The 14,918-nt window shown below is 43.5% G+C and overlaps 1 protein-coding gene and 1 long non-coding RNA gene across 3 annotated transcripts in view; one reads left to right on the top strand and one right to left on the bottom strand.

The window, feature by feature from the left end:
• LOC148443319 (uncharacterized) overlaps window positions 1–14,918 on the bottom strand; it is a 168,803-nt gene that overhangs the window by 74,922 nt on the left and 78,963 nt on the right. The window lies entirely within an intron of this gene.
• The window catches only part of LOC148443320 (uncharacterized), a 37,184-nt gene that overhangs the window by 14,365 nt on the left and 7,901 nt on the right, over window positions 1–14,918 (top strand). For both annotated transcript variants that reach the window (XR_015875690.1, XR_015875691.1), the window contains exon 2: window positions 9,492–9,562. This is a non-coding gene — a long non-coding RNA (uncharacterized LOC148443320). The remainder of the gene's footprint in view (window positions 1–9,491; window positions 9,563–14,918) is intronic.

Below are 14,918 nucleotides of genomic sequence, written 5' to 3'. Positions count from 1 at the left end.
TCCAAAAGCAAACATTGCTGCAGAGCGTCTCATTCTGATGCATATTCATTGTGTATTGTTTATTAGGTAATCCAAAAACAAACATTGCTGCAGAGCGTCTCATTCTGATGCATATTCATTGTGTATTGTTTATTAGGTAATCCAAAAACAAACATTGCTGCAGAGCATCTCATTCTGATATATTTTCATTGTGTTTTGTTTATTAGGTAATCCATAAGCAAACATTGCTGCAGAGTATCTCATTCTGATGTATTTGCATTAGTGTCGGAATTGTATTTCTAGCCATTTTAGCATGAGTGTATTGGGGGTTCATTGTATTCATTGCATACACATATGGGTATATGAGCGCTGGTATGGATTAGAATTGGTGGAATAAAAATATATGAATGTAATGAATAATCAGTAATCAATAATAAAACATAAAAAAAAATACTAAAATAAAAATAAATATGAAAATAGAAAGAAAAAACAGCAAAGGAGAGAAAAGGCATAAACAGTATTATGGAGCGGGTACAGTTTACCCGGGCCCGGGCTTGCTAGAGGGGCCCGGCTGAGCCCTGGTCCGGCGTTGCCCTCCCCCCCCTCACAGCAGCTCAGCACACACTTGTGCTGTTCTGCAGTGCGAGACTGCTCGGGGCTGCTACAGCAGCCGGAGGAGACTCCTATGGCTGTGGGGGGAGCGATCACACTGATCACGTCCCCCCTCCATTTAGCACCGGGCTGGGGGGCTTACAGCGCCCCCTCCCAGGCGCGCAGCGCCGCTATGCGGCAATGTAAAACAATTTTTTTTCATTTTTTAAGGGGGCGTGGGCACGCCTCCAGCGATTAGGCCATGCCTCCTCCTTTACCTGGGCCCGTCCGGGCTCTCTACGGCCCTGTACATGCCAGCTATGACTACTTAAGAGTCATTGGGCCTGATTCAGTACGGAAAATATACTAATGCCTGCCACAGCAAAGCCAGCATAAAGATGCCCACTGCTGCTTTCTCATATCCATCCAACCTCGCACTCCTGCATACACATCGGTACCATCTACCTACATCGGCCCATCATGCACATTTACAACAGGTCTGACCAGCCGCAGTAAACTGCAAGTCTTGTCACACGCAGTGAGTACTCAAGCTGCATATGCAATCGCAGTGGCTAATTTATGCATGCCCATGCAATGGCATTCAATCGGACAGGCACACCTGCTTTTCTCCGACAACTCCCCCCATCACAACTCCCAAACGATCACGGCCTGTCACTCACTCTGCGATGGATTCCTCTGTGCGTGCATGGTCACACATGCAATGCAACTAATATGCATGCGCAATGGATAACAACCGCTTGATCTGCGTACTTAGGCCCTGATTCAGAGCTGGACGCTCTGACAGAGCGCTCGCTCAGAATCAGGGCCGTCCCTCTGAATTTAAGAGCGGGTGACCACCCACAGCTATAGCTAGCGGCCAAAATGATGGTCGCGATTGTCAAGACCATCGCGACCATCGGGCTTGCGACGAGACCCTTGCGGTAGGGTCTCATTGCCGCAAGCCCTGGAGTGCTTTTGGCTCTATCAGAGCCAAAAGCACTCCCACTGACATCACTTGTGATGGGGCCGGCCCATCACAAGTGATTTGGCTGGCCCATGGGAAAGCCACTCGTGATGGGGCCGGCCCATGGGAACGCCTCCGTCTGGGCAGCGACATCCCCGACACGCCCACCAAAGGGCAGCACTCACCATCGACAGCATGCCCCCTTTGGTGCGAGACCCATAACGACGGATTGGCCGTCGTTATTTGGGTCTCGCGCATGCGCACGATGGAGCCTCCTCCGTCGTGCGCATGCGCACTTGGCCAACATCGACCCGCTTGTGAGCACTCAGTGCTCGCGAGTGGGTCTGAATTAGGCCCTTAGTTGCATTTGTGATCACTGCTGAACCAGGCCCATTGTTAGGCTGCAAGCCTTTGGTTGCTGGTGCACAATTTAAAAGTGCAATTTACATTTTAAACATAAATTCGGTATAACATCGATGTTAAACTGAAGAAAACTAAAAGACAGCAATCAGACATGAAAACGTACTACAGGAGAACTGCTTTGAGGCAACAACTGTGAGTTCCCTAAATCTCCACCACAAAAACCAGTAGTTTGCATAACCTGAACTTTATATTGGAATACAGCATGAACTTACCACTTAAACTGCAAGTTTGGACCTGATTCAAAGAACAACGCTAATGCAATTTTCACGCAGAACGAGTGATTGTTTGCCATTGCACATGCGTATGCATAACAGTGCGCGTGCACGAAGGCAACTCTGCGATTGCACTGCGATTACGCAGGCCACGGAGACCCATCGCAGAGTGATTGACAGGAAGTGAGCATTTGGGGGTGTTGTCAAGGGGGTAGTCGGCGAAACGTAGGTGTGCCTTGCCGCTTGAACGTCATTACATGGGCTTGCATAAATTAGCCACTGCGATTGCATACGCAGCTTTAGAGCCCCCATGTGTGTCAGCAGTTCTGCCGAGTCTGTGGCTGGTCAGACCAGCCGCAAGGGCAAGATGGCCGCTCGATGTCCGTCGATGTTACCGATGTTTACGCTGGTAAACGACGTTGTACACAGATAAGAATGCAGCACTAGACAGCCCAATGCACGGGTGATCTTTTGAACCATTAGCATATTTTCACAGCTGCATTCCATATGAAATCACAGCTGCGAATGCATTGGTGTCCATCTCTGAATCAGGCCCTATGTGCACATGCCTTCTAGGTTTCACAAACATCCGACTGTATATCTGTACCAATGTCACTACTTTGCCCCTGAAATTCCTGTCTGAATCCCCCCTTCTTACCCTCACATCCTCTATCTTCTAACACACTCTAATTTAAAGCTGGGTACACACTGGTAGATATATTGGCTGATCAACTGATTGTCCAATATATCGGGTGCCCATTGGCCAGTGTGTACCAGCAATATGTCTGTGAATGACGTAGTTCACAGACATATCATGTCGGCTGTGCTGCACAGCTGATGCCCAAAATATCTACAGATATATTGGGGCATCGTGCTGTGTGTATGCGTGGTTAGCTGACCGCCCCAACATTTGTAGCGGCAGCTGCGGGGAAGGGGGCACAACACACCCCCGGCCAGCGGGACCCGCCCCCTCCTATACACTGATCACAGATGATGGTTGTTCAGTGTGTACGAACAACGATCATCGGCAGATATATCTGTTTAGTGTGTACTCAGCTTACGATTCAGTTTCTGCAACTATAAAATTTCTACATTTATTCCACTAATAATAAAACATTGCCGTTGTGCATATTCATTTACCAAAACAGTATTTTACCTGCATTTCTGCAAATCTACTGCTCTGTCTCTCTCATACAGTCTTCATTCCATTTTTCCTCCCCTAATTTACCTCATCCAGACCATGACCATGTGTTCTTCAACACCCTCATCACTCAGTGTCTTATCTAATCCTTTATTCTGCCCCTGTTCCCACCTCTATCCTTCATCCCTAGTCTCATCCACCTCCTCCTCCCCCTTTCTCCCCTCCTCTGTATGCCATCATCTGCCTCCCCCATATCTCCATCTACTCAACTTTCATTCACTTCTCCCCAACCATGGTCCTACTACATAACCACTAAGCCCAGCTCCCTCCCTCCTCTCCCTGTCACCTCACTTTAACTCCTTCCACATCACACTAAACTCCCTCCCTGCCTACCTCCTCCAGACTCCCTTCCTAACTGAGGATCCTGCACGATCAATACACTCTCTTCATCTTGATCCCCCAAATGTATCTCAGCTCTGCGCTACAGCAACCCTGATAATCTCATTTGTATCTGTCATACTCACTCTGTCTCTCTCTCCTGTGCCCTCTGAAATGCCAGATCTGTTTGTTATAAACTGATCCCCACCTATGACCTTTCCACAGTGGCGGACAGGAGCATGAAGGGCCCATAGGGGAATGCAATAATAGAGGCCCGCAAAGGGGTGTGGCCAGTCACTGGAGGGGTGTGGCCAACTATAATGTGCAAAAGTATTGGTATAATTTATCACCCTTGTATATACTACAAATCTCTCTCTCTCTTTCTCTCTCTCTCTCTCTATATATATATATATATATATGTATATATATATATATATATATATATATATATATATATATATGTATATCTATTAGTAGGAGAGGCCAGTAATCTACTCATGTAGATTATGTGGGCAGGGCAGTTGTGGTGGGCATCGGGGGTCATGTAGGCAGTGTAGTATTTGGTATGGAGGGGCCAGGGGGACTGTACAAACAGTAGAGAGATAGTGTTTGGTATGGAAGGGTGAAGGGAATAGTCCAGATAGGTAGAGTATGGAGGGGTCAGGGAGATACTGCAGAGAGGTAGTGTTTGGTAAGGAGGGGTCAGGAGGGTAGTGCAGGGAGATAGTGAGTATGGTGAGTATGGAGGGGTCAGGGAGGTAGTGCAGGGAGATAGTTTTGGTAAGGAGGGGTCAGTGAGGTAGTGCAGATAGGTAGAGGGGAGTATGGAGGGGTTAGTGAGGTAGTGCAGATAGGTAGAGGGGAGTATGGAGGGGTCAGGGAGTTAGTGGTGAGCACGGTGGAGTCAGAGAGGTAGTGGTGAGTCACCCAGTAACCCTAGCAATGATGGTCAGTTGTGGGTAAATTATACCACTACACATGTATTAACATTATGCCACACTGTAGTGCCCCCATATTATGCCATAGTGTAGTGCTTTTACATTATACCACACAGCAGTGCTCCCCACATTATTCCACTGTAGTGCCCACACATTATGCCACACTGTAGTGCTCACACATTATGCCACACTGTAGTGCCCACATAGTGTACTCACTAGAAACAACAACAGCCTCAGGCAGCTGGCAAAGCAGCAGCCAGAGCCTCACAAAGAGTCACACCTTTGAGGCTGTGTTTAAGATGATCTTTATGGGTCAGAGGAGCATTTGATGGGCTCATTCAATCAAAGCTCAGCACATGCTCCTCTGACCCCTCTGCGGAGACTACTCGGATTTATTGCCCAGTAGTGCACTGCAGTGCTGACTTTGAGTATCATTGCACTCAGTGCACTGTGCTCCAGTCCCCTGCGTGTAGCTGCCATTCATGTTAGTCACAGCCTTGATGACTGCCCAGCAAGCAGCTGCACTGCAGCCTGCTGCTAATCCATGGCGCTGTAGGCCATGCACTCCCACATTAGAGGGCATCACTATAATTCACCTGAGATTTCACTGAATCCCCGGCTGTCCAGTCCAAGTCTGCCCCCTCCCCCCATCTATCCCTATCCTTTGTTTCTCCTCTCCTTTTCCCCTGCTATCTCACACATATATAAAACTTTAAGAAAGCGCTTTAGTCTGTATGTACCATACCATTTAATGTAGATGATAGGAGTAAGCACATAGACCCCTATGTACTAAGCCATGGAGAGAGATAAATTGGATGGATATAAAGTACCAACCAGTCAGCCTGTATAGTGACAGAAACTTTTCAAACAGCCTGTATAGTGACAGAAACTGATTGGTTGGTGCTTCATCTCTATTGACTTATCTCTCTCCAAGGCTTAGTACATAGACCCCTTAGTCCCTACCCACTCTCATATAATCGCATATTATTGGTCCCATATAGGGGCTCTATTTCTAAAAAAAAATCTGGATTTTTCCCTCTATCATCACTTCTCCAGCTGCTCCCTCCTCTTGGGGGATCACATTCTCTCACACCACCCGGCCCAGGGGTCAACAAGGTGGTGGTGTTGGGGTCCTTCTATCCTCCAGTTACTCCTACCAACTCATTCCCTTTGAACCATCCCTTACATTCTCTACATTTGAGGTTCATGCTATATGCCTCTTCCAACCTGTTCACCTTCAAGTAGTAGTCATTTACTGTCCCCTGACTCTCCTTCTAAATTCCTTGACAATGATGCTTCCTGGCTCCCTCATGTCCTTTCGTCAGATCTTCCCTACATTATTGTAGGTGACTTTAATATCCCTATTGATATCCCCACATAATTCACTGCCTCTAAAGTCCTTATCCTCATCATCATCTCTACTAATGGACCAACTCAACCTCCCATGTGATTGGGCACTCATTTGAGCTGGTTTTCACTCACCGTTGTGATATTTCTGATTTCACCAATTCCCCATTCCCTTCTCTGACCATCATCTTCTCTCTTTCAACTTATCTTTCTCACCTTCTCTGCCTCTGCCTCCTAAAGCCACTATCACCAAGCGTAACTTTAAGGCTATCAACACAGTTTCATTATCCTCCATGTTTGACTCACTTTTCTCCCCTATTCTCTCTCTCTCCTCCCTTGAACAAGTTGCTTCCCTAGACAATGCCTCCTTAACTTCTGCTCTTGACTCTGTTGCTCTGGCAATCACAACTCAACCTCATAGATCCACACCTCAACCCGGGAATTCTAAATGCACCAGAAAACTAGAAAAATTTTCATGTACCACCGAGCAACCGTGGAGGAAATCTTGCTCTAAGGCAGAACTCCTCCATTTCAAATTTATCATCTTATCCTACGGTGCTGCCCTTTTGCTCTCTAGACAATCATATTTCAAGAACCTCATCCCTTCTCAATCCTCAAACTCTCATTTTATCTTTGCCACTTTCAACTTCCTCCTCTGCCCACCCTCATCTCATCTCCCCTCCTTACTCTCTGCCCTTGACTTTTGCCACCTACTTCTCATCTGGAATTGACTCCATGAGGTATATTCACTAAAATGACATATTTTTCCCCTGTATCTGGAGAGGAATTCATGGCCCTGATTTGGTCCTCCTTTTCCACCTCCCCTTTGACCCTATCCCTTCCTGCCTCCTCAACCACTCTTCTTCTGCCTGTTGCGATCTTGCCCACCTACTCAATCTCTCCCTCTCATCAGGTACTGTCCCTTCTGCATTCAAGCAAGCCCTTGCCTCCTCTATTCTTAAAAATCCTACCATTAATCCTAACACTCTCTCCAACTACCAACCCATCTCTCTTCTCCTTTTTGCCTCCAAACTCTTTGAGCATATTGTTTGCAACTGCCTTACCAACTTTTTTTCCTCCCTCTTCCTGCTTGACCCATTTCAGTCTGGGCTTCTGTTCTTTCCACTCCACTGAAACTGCCCTCACAAAATTAAGCAACAACCTCATTGCTCTTAAATCCAAAGGACACTACTATCTGCTCATTCTCCTTGACCTCTCTGCAGCTTTTAACACTGTGGACCACCATCTCCTCCTGAAAATCCTTCACTTCCTTGATATACATGATACTGCCTTCTCCTGGCTGTCCTCCTACCTCTCTGACCATTCCTTATCTGTCTCCTCTCACCACTTCCACTAAAGGTAGTTGTTCCCCAAGGTTCTGCTCTTGGGCCTCTCATATTCTGTCTCTATACATCTTCTTCTCTATGATGATTATACTTGGATCTACCTCTCCTACCCTGACCTCTCCCTCTCTCTCCTCACTTGTATCTCTAACTGTCTCTCTGCTATTCCTTCCTGGATGTCCCAGTACTTTCTTAAATGTAACATGTTTAAGCTGACCATCTCCCCCCATATTAACCTCACTTCCCACAATTTTAATATCTATTGATGGCACAACCATCTCCTCTAGTGCTGTCTTGGAGTTATCCCTGACTCCACCATCTACTTTAAACCACACATTCAGTACCACTTACAGTCCTGCCATTTCCATCTCAAAAATATTTCTAGACCCTTTCTCATCTTGGATGCTACCACGACTCTCGCCCACTCACAGGACATCTCTAGATTGGACTATAGTAATCTCCTCCTCTCTGGCTTCAGTGAGAACCATCTCTCAACACTCCAATCTGTCCTCAATGCTTCTGCTTGGCTCATCTTCCTCTCCAAACTTTCTACATCTGCTTCTGCCCTCACCTACAAGCCCTACACTGGCTCCCATTCTCCTTCAGAACCCAATTCAAGGTACTTACACTTACTTACAAAGCCCTCACCCAATTATCTTCCATTTACAGCTCAGACCTCATCTCCCTTCACACTCCTGACCGTCCACTTTCCTTAAAATTTACGCCATCTCTTCTGCCATTTGAATACTTCCTCCCACTCCTGCCTCCAAGATTTTGCCTGTGCAGCTCCTTACCTCTAGAGTTCTCTCCCTCTTCCTATGAGACTCTCCACCTCTCTACAAATCTTCAATCCGCTCTCAAGACCCACTACTTCATTACAGCCTTCCAGCTCTCATCTTAACGCGCTGCTCCATGCTCCTTTCTCACTGTCTACCCCATTGGTGTCACCCCTGTCTGTCTGCCCCTCTCCTTTAGAATGTAAGCTCTCATGAGCAGGGCTCTCATCCTCATACACTTCTCCTTCCCTTACTCCTACTATCATCTCCTCCTTGCTCCCCACAAGGGCACCTAACACTTGGTTGCTTACACCCTGCTTGCTGAGTGTTATTATTGCTAATGCAGCAATGTTCATAAACCATGTCCTTATCTTGCATTGTTTTGTACTGTAATCACTGTTTTCTCATTCTCTCAATTGTTCAAGGGGCTGCAGAACCCTTGGGGCGTCATACTAATAATAATGATAATAATAATAATATTCTTGCTAATGATTGTTGAGTTCAGATGTCATTACTTCATTGGCCATTAGGAAATCTTCTGTATAGAAAAGAATAACATACTGTACCACTACGGTGTATTATAAGTGACCCCATAGATTTGTGACCTCAAAACTACAGCCTCATTTTTTTAATTTGAGCTCCTCTATAACTTTCTATTTCCCTATACTTTACAGTATTTAGTGCACTATGGGCCTGATTCAGAGCCGTTCGCTATTTGTGGTCGTTCGTTCAAAAACAAGGGGTGGCTATTCAAATGATCCGTTCGCAAATTGCAGTCTGTTCCCACCTCTAAGTCTGAACGAGCGAGCAAAACATACGCTCGTTTTGTTGATAAAAACGCCCCCTGGCCGCACGCACCATACGTCATGTCCGCTATTTATTAGATTAATCGAGTACATCGTACAGCGTATGAACTGCTCGCTATTCTTGTGGTTGGTGTTTTCAACCGCTATTTTGCGAGCAGTTCTGAGTTAAAAAAAACCAAGTGACGTGGTCAATGACGCTGCTGTATTAATTATGCACTCCCTTAAAATGCCCGTTTTGACCTTTAAGCACGCCTGCGTTCGGATCTCCACTCCCCGTTTTCAAGCACCTTCCCCTGTTACCACCCACATACGCCTCATTCTGTCACTCAAAATAGCAGGCATTCGCTATATTGCGTATCAACGATTTTCGGCCGCACTGACTGGTTCGCGCATGCGTACTAAAAACCGTACGCATGCGCAGATGTGCGAACATCGGTCGGAACGAGCGTACTGCCGCTAGCGAGTGGCTCTGAATGAGGGCCAATATCATAGATTATCAAGGAGTATTTATAAAGTGCAAACAATTAAATACTGTGACTGTTCAATATGTGAGTGTGGCATTCAGTACCAAATTATTTGCTTTCACTGTGCAGGGCCATCTTCCTGAAGATGTCACTAGGTAGATGGCACAATGGAGAAGGAGGGACATGCTTGCTGGAGCAAAGTAAGTATACTTTGGGTGCAGGATATGTGGTACGGGCCTCCTCTGGATCCAAGGACCTGTGTCCACCGCACAACCTGTACCCATTATAAATACTCCTATGGGTTGGAACATGTTTGAGCCTAATAGGCTACAATGTATAGTAAGTCTAATGTATTTTCATGATTTGAAATCAATTTTTGAACTCAAGCTATGACTTTGAGGACTTGGGCCAGTCTGATTGATTTTGGTACTGGCTCAATTATATTTAGTACCTCTACTAACCTCCTTCTGTAGTTTGAAACCGTGACTTGGGAACTGATCAAAAAATAATTTTCTTTTTTAACAGCCTAGTATAATCATGGACACCAACAGCACAAGGGAGGTTCAACTGATGGGGTACTTACAATTCTTATAACTGGGGAAAAATTGGTGGTGGAATTATCTGTTATCTCAACCCATAAAATAAACCCAAACCATATTTTGCATCTTCAAAAATTAATAGGGATACTTAGGGCCAAATGTAATAGCGTGAGAGTTTAGAAAAGTGAGAGTTTCTGACACTTTTTAAACTTTGCCAATGTAATAAAGTCCAAAAACAAAGTAACAGAGTGAACTTGCATGTTTTTTTAGACTTAAAAAACTCTCACGATTTAAAATCTCGTTCAGATGTTTTCCCATTTTGAAGATAAAACTCTCACATTTTCTAAACCCTCACCCTATTACATTTGGCCCTAAATGTTTATTATTTATATTGATCTATATATGAGGGTCATTCAAAAATGTATAATTTAATATGTGTAAAATTTTTTTATTGTGCAGCTTTAGATGTAATTGTAAAAACATTGTGCAAGCTCCAAAACCTCTCCTGCAATAAACCCTGGTAAATCAGATATTCTGCTGAATAGGTGGATTATTCCAATGAAGAGTCCACAGTAATACTATAAAGATCCCCCTGACCATGCCATCAGGAAATACACCACAGTGCTTTGTGTACCTGAGCCAGATTGCTCATTCCTCCAGTGTAACTCCAGGAGTCATATTTGCATAAATAATTAAAATGAAGGCAAATGCAACTTAATCTGCCATTGGTAACTACAAAATGTAACGCACTCACAATCTAATGCAGCAGTGGTATTTAAAGTATTACCCCCAGGTGACTAGATGTCCTTGATCATATAGGGCCTGATTCAGATTTGGGAATAGAGTAAGATAGAGCAAGTAACTGTGTACCTGAGTCTGTGTAAAAGAGCTCAGATACAAACGGCCACGGCTTTTCCTTGCGCTAAGTGCCATTGTGCTTAATCAGCAAATTTGTACGTGTGTAAAACCAATTCCTGTTAGGTTAATGTCGCAGACTAGTGTATCTAATCTAGTACACTATGAGTAGCTTTTCACTGATTCGAAATTGACAGACAAATACTGTACACTTCTCCTCTCAGAGTGTCTCAGTCGTGCTGGGTTTTTCGTGTAGTATGGTGTATTGATGCTAGGTGTATGGGAAGAGGACACATCTGTATGTACAATACCCTCATTGATTAAGTAGTTTCTATTTCCAGTAGAAGCAGGAGAATGTAGAAGGTGAGGCAGGCATCTTGTAATAGCCATTTTCCATGGTTCCACCATAACAATGGCTATTACAAGATGCCTGCCTCACCATCTACATTCTCCCGTTCTTTCTATAAAACAGCTAAAATTCAGCACAATTTACTACAAAATCTCCCCAAATATTCAAGGCTTTACCCTCAAACACTCCATGCTGGTATAGTATCTCTGCAAAACTGATGGATTGCCTTCATGCACTAGACGTCTCATTGGATAAAACTCTACCTCTACTTCCACTGAAGATTCCTCCAGATCTGCATGTCCCTGCACTAAACACTACAAATCAAGGAAAACAAACTAGTCCATGTGTTTCCACCCTACACATCCCTAAGCTCCATTCTGCTCTCTTCTTCATGCAGTAAATATCTCTCCTTTCTTGTATTAATAAACTAATAAACAGTATTGTGTGTTCCTGTGAGGATACTGTAAATATAAAACAGGACTCCAGCAGACTCCCTCTGGACATGCTGACTTTACATATTGGCTCTTGAGGAATTTTCTCTTGAAAGGATTCTCACACTTCTTCCATAAGAAGGAGCATTAACACTTCCCCACAAGACTGCTTTGTTGTGGATTCATTTCTATGACTTTCAGGCAGTAACCACATAGAAAACTCACTTTAGTTTCTTAATATCCTTTGGAACAAAATGTATTTTTAGGGGGAAATAAAGAAAAGCATTGGACACAGCCAACACTATCAATTTAGATGCTGCACATCACACACAGACTTGGTGAAATATTTATACCCCCCATCCATATGATCAGTAACCTACCAAAGTCTGATATTGAGCAGACTTTTTCAATGATGGCCCAATGTATTCCTATACCTCCAGCCTCATGCATTCAGTCTGCCCACCAGGTGCTGCAATGACTATTAACCTGTCACAGGCTTCCAGTCTTCAATCCTTTGGCATATATAAAAAAAACTCACCAGGGCTACCATGGATGATAGGCAGGCAAACACCTCCTATACTGTCTACCCTTCTATGTCTGTTCCCTGAACTTCACCCATGATATAGAACAGGTATTGTACAATAAGAGGCACCTCTTCCCAGGCTCTTATAGCAAATCTGAATCTATCTGCTGTAATTAGGGATGTGCGCCGACCCCTGTGTTTTGGTTTTGGATCTGTATCTCCTTCAAGGTTTTGGATCTGGATTTCTCTCAAGTGTTTTGGTTTTGGATTTTGGATCTGGATTTTTTTTAAATAAAAAATAGATAAAAAGTTTTAAAAACAGCTAAAATCATGTAATTTATGCAATCCAAAACCCGAAATTCGGATTTAAAATCCGAATTCCGAACCGCAAAAAGATCCTAACTGCGACCTGGATTTACCAGGATCTCCTCATAAGATTAGAATCGCGACTTGGATTTACCTGGATTCACAAAATTCGGGTGGATTCGGATTTCTGGAGAACCGAACCGCACATCTCTAGTTGTAATGTGTGCCTGTGAGCAACTTTGTTCTCTTGTACATTACTATAATAGAGATTTGCCTGTACAGGCTGTAACAGTATTGCAGAGCTGAATAATTAAGAACATCAGTCCACAATAAGACGTTATAGTTCCTGTAAAGTGACATTATGTCAGCAAGCAAAAGAGTAGCTCATCTTTTCCATACAGAGCAGTGGCTTTGCTGACTGGCAAGTCTGAAACCTGATGCAACCCTCTCTTAGTCAAGGTGCAGTGAGTTTGCAAACTTCTTTGCTTATTAGTTATCCTCCATCTCGGCTGGAATCACAACATTGCCATCAAATAAATGTCAAGTTCCCAGGTTTGCGAATGTGGATATTCTGGCCTCTTGGACAAGCTTAGATCCCCAAAACATAGAACACACTGTTAAACAATACATTTTACCACTTGTATATTGCCCCAACAAACCTTTCAAATAGAGTGTATTGATGTAAATTGTTCAGAATTTGACAAAATAGAATAATGCTCTTTGCAGATAGGCCTTTATCTTGAACTATTGCTGGAAGTAGTTATCAGACCTCTTCTTTTTTAATTATTTTTTTTGATTTTAAAAATATGAACAGATTTATATACAAAGAATAAGACAGTAGGACGCAGAGAGAAGGCAAGGGAAGAAATAAGCAGGGCTCCCAAGTGGAGGCACAACATACATATAATCAATGAAATATATAGTGAGTAATACACCAAAAACACATGGAGGGTGATAACAAGATATAGACAAGCCAAACATCATGAGAGACATCAAACAAAAATGTCTAGTGAGTAAGCTTAATAAATCAAGGAGGTTTCAGAATCACCCTGCCTGTATTTATGCAAACTATACCACTTTATGATAGAAGATGAAGGAGATGTGGAATTAGGACAACCTAATGTTTCCTTTCGGAAAGCTAGAGTATACTGTATTTCATAAAAGTCATGGACTTTTCGTAGAAGGGACCAATTTACTTTTCCACAACTGAGCAATAGCTGCTTTAGCTGCATTGATGATGTTACCAAGAACAAATCTGTGATATGAAGGTATGGTAGCAGGGTACCGCTGAAGAAGTGCTATTGTAAAACTAGAAATAAAGAGTTTCTATCAGTAATCCTCCTCCAGAATAATACTGAAATCTGTCACCCAATGAACAGGAATTTTCTTGGTGGAAGTGGGTGACCAAGAGTATGAGGCAGAAGAGCACAAAGGTAATGAACTAATAGGGGGTGGGATTGAATCCAGTGTTTATCCTGGAGGGATTTATAAAAGTCTTGAGGAGGCAGATGTTAATCAATTGGATAATTGACATGAGAACATTATTACAATACAATGTTTTCAATGTATAAATACCTCTACAGTATGATACCAATTGGAAATATTCAGATTTGGAATAAAAAGGGTCACACTGGTAATAGGAAGATAAGCTGAGGGCAAAGAAAAAGGTCCCAGGGTATCCCAGAGTTTGTCTGTATAGTTTGGGGATCCATAACAAATCAACCATAGGAAAGGTTCCATGCATGTCAGTACCTAGACCCACCAATGACTTGAGAGGAAAAACCAATTCTGCATTTGGCTAACCGTACAAACCAGTTAGTACTTTTCAATGTTTGGGAATGCAAAACCTTCCACTGATTTAGGCAGCATGAGTACTACCGAGCCAGCCATGCTCTCCCATTCTTCCACACATATGTTTTAAAAACAGATTAAAACTTCTTGAACCACACATGTAATAGTTTAGGTATAGATCAAAAGAGATAAAGGGTCCTATGTACTAAACCTTGCAGAGAGATAAAGTGGACAGAGATAAAGTATCAAGCAATCAGCTCTAAACTGTCATTTTTCAAACACAGCCTGTAAAGTGACAGTTAGGCGCTGATTGGCTGGTACATTATCTCCACCCACTTTATCTCTCTCCAAGGCTTAGTACAAGAGACCACAAGTAACTTAGGGAACGTCATTTTAACTGCTGTTATCCTACCCATTAACAAAACTTCATTGCTCATCCTGTCTCTTGTGAAGGCCTCCAAATTGTGTAATAAGTGATGATAAATACAATAAATTATGTCCTCTTTCAGTACAGTGAGGAAACTGCTTAAGTAGCTGAGGGATGTTTTATCGTCAAGCATAGTTGCACGTGATTTGGAGACTATGGAGAGAATCAGAGGGGACATTAATTGGGAGGAGATCTGTTTCTATTATGCTGATTTTATACAAGGAAGATGCAGAATAAGCATCCAAAACAGAGTAAATGGCCGGGAGAGATGTCTCAGGTTGGGCAGCAATGATCAAAACATCAAAGCTTATGAGGTTAGCTACTCACTGCCAAAA

This window comes from Taudactylus pleione, unplaced genomic scaffold (assembly GCF_031769625.1).
Source record: "Taudactylus pleione unplaced genomic scaffold, aTauple2 ptg001302l, whole genome shotgun sequence".
In the NCBI taxonomy this organism is placed as follows: Eukaryota; Metazoa; Chordata; class Amphibia; order Anura; family Myobatrachidae; genus Taudactylus; species Taudactylus pleione.
Note: the sequence above shows the minus strand (reverse complement) of the source record. Positions and strands in the feature narration are given on the sequence as shown.